The following is a 13,119-nucleotide window of genomic DNA, read 5'->3' as shown; positions in this document are numbered from 1 at the left end:
GTTACAGACTGGAGTCTAATCGAGGGGTTCGGGGTGGTTTATATATAGAATAACAGATACCCGTGAGTGAGTTACAGACTGGAATCTAATCGAGGGGTTTGGGGTGGTTTATATATAGAATAACAGATACCCGTGAGTGAGTTACAGACTGGAATCTAATCGAGGGGTTTGGGGTGGTTTATATATAGAATAACAGATACCCGTGAGTGAGTTACAGACTGGAATCTAATCGAGGGGTTCGGGCTGGTTTATATGTAGAATAACAGATACCCGGGAGTGAGTTACAGACTGGAATCTAATCGAGGGGTTCGGGGTGGTTTATATATAGAATAACAGATACCCGGGAGTGAGTTACAGACTGGAATCTAATCGAGGGGTTCAGGGTGGTTTAAATATAGAATAACAGATACCCGTGAGTGAGTTACAGACTGGAATCTAATCGAGGGGTTTGGGGTGGTTTATATATAGAATAACAGATACCCGGGAGTAAGTTACAGACTGGAATCTAATCGAGGGGTTCGGGGTGGTTTATATATAGAATAACAGATACCCGGGAGTGAGTTACAGACTGGAATCTAATCGAGGGGTTCAGGGTGGTTTATATATAGAATAACAGATACGCGGGAGTGAGTTACAGACTGGAATCTAATCGAGGGGTTCAGGGTGGTTTATATATAGAATAACAGATACCCGGGAGTGAGTTACAGACTGGAATCTAATCGAGGGGTTCGGGGTGGTTTATATATAGAATAACAGATGCCCGGGAGTGAGTTACAGACTGGAATCTAATCAAAGGGTTCAGGGTGGTTTGTATATAGAATAACAGATACCCCAGAGTGAGTTACAGACTGGAATCTAATAGAGGGGTTCAGGGGGTTTATATATAGAATAACAGATACCCGGGAGTGAGTTACAGACTGGAATCTAATCGAGGGGTTCGGGGTGGTTTATCTATAGAATAACATATACCCGGGAGTGAGTTACAGACTGGAATCTAATCGAGGGGTTCAGGGTGGTTTATGTATAGAATAACAGATACCCGGGAGTGAGTTACAGACTGGAATCTAATCGAGGGGTTCGGGGTGGTTTATCTATAGAATAACAGATACCCGGGAGTGAGTTACAGACTGGAATCTAATCGAGGGGTTCGGGGTGGTTTATGTATAGAATAACAGATACCCGGGAGTGAGTTACAGACTGGAATCTAATCGAGGCGTTCGGGGTGGTTTATATATAGAATAACAGATACCCGGGAGTGAGTTACAGACTGGAATCTAATCGAGGGGTTCGGGGTGGTTTATATATAGAATAACAGATACCCGGGAGTGAGTTACAGGCTGGAATCTAATCGAGGAGTCCAGAAGCCAGTGTTGAGAGTAGTGAGGTACTGAGGAGGGTATCAAGGTCGCAGGAGTGTACCGGCAGACAGAAAGGTGTGTTGAAGTATGTCCACTTCAATGCAAGGAGCATCCGGAATAAGGTAGGTGAACTTGGAGCTTGGAAGTTTGGAGCTTGGAACTTGGAAAACACTACGATGTTGTGGCCATTATGGAGACATGGTTAGAACAGAGACAGGAATTGTTGTTGGAAGTTCCGGGGTATAGATGTTTCAGTAAGAGTAGGGAAGGTGGCAAAAGAGGTGGAGGAGTAGCATTGTTAATCAAGGATAGTTTAACGGCTGCAGAAAGGCAGTTCAAAGGGGATCTGCCTACTGAGGTAATATGGGCCGAAGTTAGAAATAGGAAAGGAGCGGTCACATTGTTAGGAGTTTTCTATAGGCCCCCAAATAGTAATATAGATGTGGAGGAAGAAATTGCAAAACAGATTATGGATAGGCGTGGAGGTCTCAGTGTAGTTGCCATGCGTGACTTTAACTTTGCAAATATTGATTGGAACCTCTATATGTCGAACAGTTCGGATGGGGCAGTTTTTGTACAGTGTGTGCAGGAGGGTTTCCTGACACAATACGTGGATAGGCCGACAAGAGGTGGGGCCACATTGGATTTGGTGCTGGGCTAAGTGTTAGGTATGTTTGTGGGAGAGAACTTTGGAGATAGTGACCACAATTCGGTGTCTTTCACTATTGCAATGGAGAGGGATGGGGCCATACGGCAGGGCAAGGTTTATAATTGGGGGAGGGGTAATTATGATGCGATTAGGCAAGAATTAGGGAGCATAAGATGGGAGCAGAAACTGTCAGGGAAAGGCACAAATGAAAAGTGGAGCTTGTTCAAGGAACAAATACTGCGTGTCCTTGACAGGTATGTCCCTGTCAGGCAGGGAGGAAATGGCCGTGTGAGGGAACCGTGGTTCACAAAAGAGGTTGAATGTCTTGTCAAGAGGAAAAAGGAAGCGTATGTAAGGATGAGAAAACAAGGTTCAGTTGGGTCGCTTGAGGGTTACAAGGTAGCAAGGAATGAGCTAAAAAAAAGGGCTTAGGAGAGCTAGGAGGGGGCATGAGAAGTCCTTGGCGGGTCGGATCAAGGAAAACCCTAAGGCTTTTTACTCTTATGTGAGAAATAAAAGAATGACCAGGGTGAGGGTAGGGCTGGTCAAGGACAGTAGTGGGAACTTGTGCATGGAGTCAGAAGAAATAGGAGAGGCGTTGAATGAATACTTTTCTTCAGTGTTCACCAAGGAGAGGGGCCATGTTTTTGAGGATGAGAGTATGATACAGGCGGGTTGGCTGAGGAGGTAGTTGTTCTGAGGAAGGATGTATTAGCAATTTTGAAAACTCTTAGGGTCGACAAGTCCCCTGGTCCAGATGGGATATATCCAAGGATTCTTTGGGAGGCAAGGGATGAGATTGTAGAACCTTTGGCCTTGATCTTTGGGTCCTCACTGTCCCCAGGGATAGTGCCAGAGGACTGGAGAGTGGCGAATGTTGTCCCCTTGTTCAAGAAGGGGAGTAGAGACAACCCTGGTAATTATAGACCTGTGAGCCTTACTTCGGTTGTGGGTAAAATGTTGGAAAAGGTTATAAGAGATAGGGTTTATAATCAACTTGAAAAGAACAAGTTGATTAGCGATAGTCAACACGGTTTTGTGAAGGGTAGGTCATGCCTCACAAACCTTATTGAGTTTTTTGAGAAGGTGACCAAACAGGTGGATCAGGGTAAAGCTGTTGATGTGGTGTATATGGATTTCAGTAAGGCGTTTGATAAGGTTCCCCACGGTAGGCTATTGCAGAAAATAAGGAAGTATGGAATTGAAGGTGATTTAGCGGTTTGGATCAGTAATTGGCTAGCTGAAAGAAGACAGAGGGTGGTGGTTGATGGCAAATGTTCATCCTGGAGTTCAGTTACTAGTGGTGTACCACAAGGATCTGTTTTGGGGCCACTGCTGTTTGTCATTTTTATAAATGACCTGGAAGAGGGTGTAGAAGGATGGGTTAGTAAATTTGCAGATGACACGAAGGTCGGTGGAGTTGTGGATAGTGCTGAAGGATGTTATAGGATACAGAGGGACATAGATAAGCTGCAGAGCTGGGCTGAGAGGTGGCAGATGCAGTTTAATGCGGAAAAGTGTGAGGTGGTTCACTTTGGAAGGAGTAACAGGAATGCAGAGTACTGGGCTAATGGCAAGATTCTTGGTAGTGTAGATGAACAGAGAGATCTCGGCATCCAGGTACATAAATCCCTGAAAGTTGCCGACCAGGTTAATAGGGCTGTTAAGAAGGCATATGGTGTGCTAGCCTTTATAAGCAGGGGGATTGAGTTTCGGAACCACAAGGTCATGCTGCAGCTGTACATAACTGTGGAACTTTCAAGCAGTTATTGGATAGGCACATGGAGCACACCAGAATGACAGGGAGTGGGATAGCTTGATCTTGGTTTCGGACAATGCTCGGCACAACATCGAGGGCTGAATGGACTGTTCTGTGCTGTACTGTTCTATGAGGAGTTCGGGGTGGTTTATATATAGAATAACAGATACCCAGGAGTGAGTTATAGACTGGAATCTAATTGAGGGGTTCGGGGTAGTTAATATCTAGAGTAACAGGTACCAAGGAATGAGTTACAGACTGGAATCTAATCGAGGGGTTCAGGGGGTTTATATATTAATTAACAGATACCCGGGAGTGAGTTACAGACTGGAATCTAATCGAGGGGTTTGGGGTATTTATATAGAATAACAGATACCCGGGAGTGAGTTACAGACTGGAATATAATTGAGGGGTTCGGGGTGGTTAATATATAGAATAACAGATACCCGGGAGTGAGTTACAGACTGGAATCTAATTGAGGTGTTGGGGGGGTTTATATATAGAATAACAGATACCCGGGAATGAGTTACAGACTGGAATCTAATCGAGGTGTTGGGGAGTTTATATATAGAATAACAGATACCCGGGAGTGAGATACAGTCTGGAATCTAATCGAGGGGTTCAGGGTGGTTTATATATAGAATAACAGATACCTGGGAGTGAGTTACAGACTGGAATCTAATCGAGAGCTTCGGGGTGGTTTATGTATAGAATAACAGATACCTGGGAGTGAGTTACAGACTGGAATCTAATCGAGAGCTTCGGGGTGGTTTATGTATAGAATAACAGATACCCGGGAGTGAGGTACAGACTGGAATCTAATCGAGGGGTTCAGGGTGGTTTATATATAGAATAACAGATACCCGGGAGTGAGTTACAGACTGGAATCTAATCGAGGGGTTCAGGGTGGTTTATATATAGAATAACAGATACCCGGGAGTGAGTTACAGACTGGAATCTAATCGAGGGGTTCAGGGTGGTTTATATATAGAATAACAGATACCCGGGAGTGAGTTACAGACTGGAATCTAATCGAGGGGTTCAGGGTGGTTTATATATAGAATAACAGATACCCGGGAGTGAGTTACAGTCTGGAATCTAATCAAGGGGTTCGGATGATGACTGGAGAATGTAATAATTGTAAGTTTTTGCTTGGTGCATTTAATGAGGACACAGAATCCAGGCAGATTTCTTTCTACCTTTTATTAGCTGAGCTTTCAAAGCCACTGCTGCACACTCGAACAAACAGCAGCCATCAACCCCAAATACACTAGATCAGATTCACTCATTCACATGGATTATATACTCAGTCTGTATTCATTTCAAAACTCTATATTGCATCCCTGTCATCACATTGCAGCAAGGGCATTATAAAGAACACATGTACATGAATATCGTTAAAGACTTTCTCGATCAATCTGGCATTATAAACATCACATGTACATGATATCATCAATTGGGTTCTGGATTCAGAGTCTGGCATTACCAATACTACTTGTACATGAATATTCTGGAGGCGTTCTCGAACACAGTCTGGCTTTACGAACGGAGTGTTCACGAGTATTGTCAAGGCGTTCTCGATCACAGTCTGGCATCATAAATACTCCATGTACACAAATATCCTCGTGGCTTTCTAGATCACAATCTTAAATTACTGGCAGTTTAAGCAGCTTTTAATCATTTTCATTACTTAAAACCATCAAACGATGATCATTCACTTGGCCGCAGCAACCTCCTCTCGAGTACATTTCTATCTCTGTAAGGAGGTGGGGTCATTCTCACAAGCTCCCCGTCCGCGGTGGGGAAAGTTCGGGAAACACTGCATCGAATTGTCTCGAGCTGTCTGCACGTGAAGTTGCCGACGTCAGTTTGCAACAACGAAGCCAGCAAGGAGTGCGCAATAATTCGGGAAGGCGAGTGTGAAGGAAGGGGCGATGAAGGAGATGGAAGAAAAAGGGGAGGAAAAAAACACAGGAGAGTTTGAAAGCACAAAGCGAGGGCGTGATAAACTGAGAGAGAGACAATAGGTGAGAGAGAACAGGAACGGCGATAAAAGAGGCGCAGGAAGCAGAGGACGAGATTAGGAGACATGAGCTGGGGAGAAGCTTCCAAAATGGACGTGGGTGGACGACCATGGGCTAGATGTGGCTTAATTTGTTTAGAAATGCTTTACTGGGCATCAACTGGAGAACTGTCTGCAATTCTGGGAGCCACAATTTCAGAAGGATTGGACGGTTTTGGGGTATAGCGGAGATTCGCAAGAATGGTTCCAGGAATTGAGGAATTTCAGCTATGTGGATGAATTGGGGAAGTCTGGGCTGTTCTCCATACAGTAGAGAAGGTTAAGAGGAGATTTAATAGAGGGTGCTCAAAATCAGGGAGGGTTTACATCGAGCTACTTTTTAAAATAAATTTAGAGTACACAATTTTTTTTTTCCCAATTAAGGGGCAATTTAGCGTGGCCAATCCACCAACCCTGCGCATCTTTGGGTTGTGGGGGCGAAACCCACGCAAACACGGGGAGAATGTGCAAACTCCACACGGACAGTGACCCAGAGCCGGGATCGAACCCAGGTCCTCAGTGCAGTGAGGCAGCAGTGCTAACCACTGCGCCAACATGCCACTCTACATCGAGCTACTGAAGGAGAATCTGTCAATGACGAGGGCGAAGATTTCATTGAACATTTTCCAGGCTGAGATCGAGAGGCTTTTAATCAGTGGGGGAATGAAGGGCCACGGAGAGAAGGCAGGAAAGTGGACACGGTGAGTGTGAGATCTTACTAAAGGGCAGAGCAGGCTCGAGGGTGAGAGATGGAGCGAGAGAGGGACAGACGCAGAGGGACAGTGTGTGAGAGCTGGAGGGTGAGACAGGACAGAGTGTGAGAGGGACTGAGGGTGAGAGATGGAGCGAGAGAGGGACAGAGGGTGTGAGAGGGACTGAGGGTGAGAGATCGAGCGAGAGAGGGACAGAGGGTGTGAGAGGGACAGAGTGTGAGAGGGACTGAGTGTGAGAGGGCAGAGGGTGAGACTCAGAGGGTGAGAGGGTAAGAGGGAATGAGGGTGAAAGATGGAGAGTGAGAGGGACTAAGGGTGAGTGATGGAGCCAGAGAGGGACAGAGGGTGAGACACAGAGCATTAGTTGGGCAGATTGTGTGTGAGAGAGACAAGGTGTGGTAGAGAGAAAGGTGGAAACGTCGGTTTTCAGAAGGAAAAAACGTTTAAAATGGTCAAATCCCAGTAAAGACGAGCAATAGGCAGCAGTAATACAGGAGTTTCATTCCAGGTACACCGGCCCAGCTCAGGCAGGTTTTCTGGGTACCTTCCATTTCTACGTTTTAATGGCTTTTTCTTTTGCCAACTTTACCGGTGGTTGAATGGATAATCCGCTGGACGGAGATTATGTGAAAGGGAAAGACTCAAAAAGAGATAGCGAAACTGGTGCAAGAGATGGTGAGGCATAAACATGGCGTTGCCCGAGAGCGAGGGAGAGACAGGTGGAGGCAATGCATGCTGGGATACTGAAAAAAAAAACAAAGTCTCCAATGTGTTGGACACAACCGGGAGTAATTCCAGCAGAGAATTCAACAACCGAAAAGCAAAATGGCTGAAGAGCTTCTAAAATGGATGACATTACACACAGGGATGGAACCAATCAACACTCCTCTCGCACCCTAAAAATACCTCCCTTACCAGCTTCCTTCTCATAGTTACACCTACTGGAGGGGGACTCAACAGTTGCCAACTCTGCTTGGGTAGAGTTCTGGAGGTTCCCTCAGAAGGCCTCAGCCCCCAACCTCCTCAGCCGCTATAACCGCCTTTGTGCCCTCTTTCCCCAACACTAACAGATCCCCGAAAAACATTTGGGGGAAAAAATCCCCCCCCCCCCCTCCCCCCCTCGGGATATCTTGTTCTTGCATTGTAATCCTCCTGAATGGAGATTGATCTTCATTGCCGGAAGAAACCGGGGTTTGGGCTGGGGTGAAGAGGGTGCCCATTAAAGCGTCAGGTTCTCTGGTTTTAAACACTTCCCTGATCCCTCATGAAGAGGTGACAAGGGGGGGGGGGGGGGGGGGGGGGGCAGGGGGGTTGGTCAGGATAGTAAAGATTTCCTTCCTTACCCAATCAGTTTGTTCCAAATTGAACTAAATAAACAGTGTCCCTCACGTCTTTCTCCAGGCCGGGAGTTTCCGCCAATCATGAGTGGAAATGTGTTTGTGTGAAATGAAATGAAAATCGCTTATTGTCACGAGTAGGCTTCAATGAAGTTACTGTGAAAAGCCCCTAGTCGCCACATTCCGGCGCCTGTCCGGGGAGGCTGCTACGGGAATCGAACCGTGCTGCTGGCCTGCCTGGGTCTGCTTTAAAAGCCAGCGATTTAGCCGAGTGAGCTAAACCAGCCCCAGATTCCGGAAGGACTGGAAAGTCCCAGCCACCATGCCCCATTGGTGCCCGTCTCACTGCCTGATAAGGAAGCTGACAGCAGTTTTTCACTGGCCCCTGGGGTCGGCTGATTCACGGAATCTGGCCAATCGCATAAGGTGATTTTTAAAAAAATAAAATAAGAGCGAAATACTGCAGGTGATGGAGATCTGAAATAAAAACAACCGGTGCTGGGAATACACAGCGGGTCTAGGCAGCTCGCGTGGAGAGAGGAACGGAGCTCACGGTTCGAGTCCAACAAGACTCTTCCAAGCTGAATCACATCGGACTCGACAGATTAACTCGGTTTTTCTCTCCACCGACGCTGCCGGCCTGCTGAGTTTTTGCTCCAGCATTTTCTGACTTTGTAGTTCATTAGTCTGACGTGAGTGAGTGAGTGAGTGAGGGCCTCAGAATCACTGCCTCAAACTCAAAACCAACCTCACCAACTCTTCCCCTCAGGGTCAAACTCACTCCTCACTCACACATTCTCGCTCGCTCAGACCCACTGGGCAGGATTCTCTAAGTATTGACGCCAGGGCAGGGTTCATGGAGTTCTGCCACACCAAACCTGGATCGATTCAACGACCGTTGAGGGGCTGGAACCGGCACCACCTGGAACACAATCGATTCCAGTGAGAAATGGTGCGGGATTGGCCGGGTCCGTGATTGACACTCGGGAGGCTGACAAGCTGCAGCCGCAGATACACTCCCCACACACACTCACCCCAGCCAACAAGATGGTTGTGCTGGAGCGTGCCCATACAGCTGATGGGTCGGCTGGGGTCAGAGGGCGCCCGGGGGGGGGGTGCTGGGTGAGAAACTCATCTGCCCTCAGTTCACAGTGAGCTGTTAGCGGCGTGCGCAGCTGCCTGGCTGCCTTGCCGGCTGCGGCAATGATGTTCCGTGCTCTTCCACCCTGACCCCACCTCCTGGCCACCCCCTCGCTACTCCCCCCGGACCTGGCAGAAGCCCCCCGGCCAGCTGACCAACCGTCAGCAAACTTATGGCGATGTTGGACACTTCCCTTACCCCCCCCCCCCCCCCCCCCCCCCCTCTCTATCCCTCAGCAGCCACCGTGCCGACTGTGCCGAAAGCACAAGTGAACCGCGCCGTCGGGGTCTCGGTCCATCGGAGGCGGAGAATCGCGGAGGCCCCGGAGAATCCCGGGGTCAGGCCCGCTAATGATATGCAAATGGAGTCGACTGCACGTGCATTCCGGAACGCATTGACGCTGCTGTCGAGGCGGCGGAGAATCGCGATTTGGCGTGAATCCGGCGGCCGCCATGATTTCAGCATCAAAACCGATTCTGCGCCCAATTGCCTTTCCCAATTTCAGCGTCGGCCGACGGAGAATCCCGTCCACATACTTTCCCCTCACCCACTATCACATCCATTCTTCCACTTATTCTCCCTCGGGTCGTCTTTCACATTCAGTCACTCGTTAATATAAGGGAAAGGCCAGGGGAGTAGCGGGGGGGGGTGGGGGGGTGGCCAGGAGGTGGGGTCAGGGTGGTTAGAGCTGGCTCCAGTTGAAAAGCTAGCACCAGCTATGATGCAATGGGCTGAACAGCCTCCCTTTCTGTGCCGCACACATGTCAATTTGTAGGAGGAAGTTACTTGATGAATGGGGCCGGGAGTGGGAGGGGGGGGGTGTTGGTGGGGAGGTCTGTGTGATGTTACTTGATGAATGGGGCCGGGAGTGGGGGGAGGGGGGGGGGTGTTGGTGGGGAGGTCTGTGTGATGTTACTTGATGAATGGGGCCGGGAGTGAGGGGGGGGGTGTTGGTGGGGAGGTCTGTGTGATTTTACTTGATGAATGGGGCCGGGAGTGGTGGTGGGGGTGGGGGGGGGGTGTTGGTGGGGAGGTCTGTGTGATGTTACTTGATGAATGGGGCCGGGAGTGAGGGGGGGGGTGTTGGTGGGGAGGTCTGTGTGATTTTACTTGATGAATGGGGCCGGGAGTGAGGGGGGGGGGGGGGTTGGTGGGGAGGTCTGTGTGATGTTACTTGATGAATGGGGCCGGGAGTGGGGGGGGGAGAGGGAGGGGTGTTGGTGGGGAGGTCTGTGTGATGTTACTTGATGAATGGGGCCGGGAGTGGGGGGGGGGGGGGGGGGTGTTGGTGAGGAGGGCTGTGTGATGTTACTTGATGAATGGGGCCGGGAGTGGGGGGGGGTGTTGGTGGGGAGGTCTGTGTGATGTTACTTGATGAATGGGGCCGGGAGTGGGGGGGTGTTGGTGGGGAGGTCTGTGTGATGTTACTTGATGAATGGGGCCGGGAGTGGGGGGGGGGGGGGTGTTGGTGGGGAGGTCTGTGTGATGTTACTTGATGAATGGGGCCGGGAGTGGGGGGGGGGGGGGGGGGGGGGGGGTGTTGGTGAGGAGGTCTGTGTGATGCTCTGCGCTCAGCAATACACGGACTGAAATTTCACTACGACGAAATCTCAGATCTCCAGACTGTCTGAGATCCTGCAGCAGTTGCAAACTATTAGCTATCTCCGGTTGCAACACCCAAGGAGGTGGCTCAAACACTCCAAGCTCCAGGGTGACCGTGTCTTTATTGATGTATTCACAGGGTGTGGGTGTCGCGGACGACATTTGCTACCCACCCCTAGTTCGAGAAGCTGATGGTTGGACATGCCAATGGAACACAGTGCCGTGGAACAGTTTCTTAAAGTGCCGTGGTCTCTCTGTCCCAATCTCTGTCGTCTCCTCCAGCCCAACACCTGCCCTCACCTGTGAGCCCCTCCAATTCTGCCCTCTTGTGTACCTCCCAATTCTACCGCTGCATCATTGGCGGGGGCTGTGTCTTCAGCTGCCTGTGCCTCAGGCTTTGGAATTCTTTCCCAGAACCTCTCCATCTCTCTCTTCCCTCCTCTAATATACTCCTCAAAACCTACCTCTCTAACAAAGCTTCTAGTAATGTGTTCTAGCATCACTTTCTCTGTCCCTATTGGAATTTTTGTCTGATGTTTAATATGGAGGCATTGGCAACATTGGCTACAGAAATTGGAGCGATTGTCCCCTGACCTTGGATTCCAGCTGTGCTTCCCAGGGAGAGCCAGATATCACCAACCAGCAGGCATGGGGCCAGCTGGGTACAAGTGGGTGATCAGCTCTGCCACCTGCGGTACCCATGCCACGGGATCTGCTGATGATCAATCACTTTGTCGAAGCCACTCACTGACTGGGAAATTCCCAAAGTGACGGGTGACGGTCGCGATTTACACGACATCTCTCACACAACCTCAAACGCTCGGCTCGCAAGGCTTTCGATTCGGAGCCGGAGCAGCTCCAAATATTCATTGACGAAGGAGAGAAAGAGAAAGATTCCCCTTCTCTTTCTAGTTGTCTCGCTGTGGTGCGTGCAATTAATTATGTTATTCAAAGCAGCACTTGGGTCACAATCAAATGGCTCACGAGCGTGTGCCAGTGCATGGTGTGTGGCTTCTATAGATATCAGTGCACTCAGTGCATGTATCATTGCACACTTACACTTGTGTAATGGTGTGTGTGTGTGTGTGCACGTTTGTGTGCATGTAAGTGTGTGTGTGCATTCATGTGAGTGCATGCGAGTGTGCGTGGTTGTACGTGTGCATGTGATGTGAATGCACGTGTGTGAGAGTATGTGTGTGCTTGTGAATGTGCGTGTGCGTGCATGATTGTTTTTGTGTATGCGTGTGGGTATGTGCATGTGGGTATGTGCATGTGGGTATGTGCATGTGGGTATGTGCATGTGGGTATGTGTGTATATGCTTCATTCTGCTGTATATTCACAAGTATAAAAATAAATCCAGAAATTTCAACGCTCCTTCTCTGAACCTTCCTTCACCGTGTGTAAAAATACATGGCACAAACATATCCGGAATATCGCCCATTCCCTCAGCTTTTGTCCGGTAAGAACACCGGAATCTCGTGCCAGAATTCCTGCAACAAAAGCTTCTGTTTTATATCCGGCCCATTTACCAAATAGAAAGTCATCAATCAGATAGAGAACAAGGTCATTGTCTTTGGCAGATTCTCTGCCCGTTAACAATCAGATGGAGTCGATAAGTATTCAGACTCTGATACATCACCAACCTCCTCTCCAGGAATACAGAGCTGCTTCTGTGCAGTGGCCCTGATAGGAAAAGGCCATTTTATTCTGTATTAATGGGCGGAGCCTCAGGGGATTTAATGGGGAGGAGGGCGAAGCATTCAGGTCCCCCTCGGTCGCTCTGAATTCTACCCAAGGATGGAGTGGAAACACAGACAGACCTTTCAATGCAGTTGGGAGCAGTAAAGCATCCTGCACAGCCTCAGAGAACTGGGTATCATTCAGACATCACCATAAATAAATATGTGTATGTGTAACGTCACTGTTAACATCGCTCTGTGCAACTGCAGGGCTATCACAGGCAGTGCATCTCTCAAACTCTCAGGGTCAAAGACTGGAATCTCAGCAAAATGAGCAGTAGGAGCGGTTTGCAGGTTTGAGGAGGAGACAGGACACACTCACACTCACATACACACACTCACTCACACTCACATACACACACTCACTCACACTCACATACACACACTCACACATACATACACACACTCACACATACATACACACACACACACATACACTCACACACACACATACACTCACACACACACATACATACTCACACACACACACATACATACTCACACACACACACACACATACACTCACACACACACTACACACACTCACACACACATACATACACACTCACACACATACATACACATACAAACACACACTCACACACACACATACACTCACACACACACAAACTCACACACACTCATACATACACACTCACGCTCACACACACTCACTCACATACACACACATACATACATACACACACTCCCCCACACACATACTCACACCCACCCACACATACACACCCACTCACACG

Source organism: Scyliorhinus canicula, chromosome 2, assembly GCF_902713615.1.
Source record: "Scyliorhinus canicula chromosome 2, sScyCan1.1, whole genome shotgun sequence".
NCBI classification, from domain to species: domain Eukaryota; kingdom Metazoa; phylum Chordata; class Chondrichthyes; order Carcharhiniformes; family Scyliorhinidae; genus Scyliorhinus; species Scyliorhinus canicula.
The sequence above is the reverse complement of the archived record's forward strand: the minus strand, read 5'-3'. Positions refer to the sequence as shown.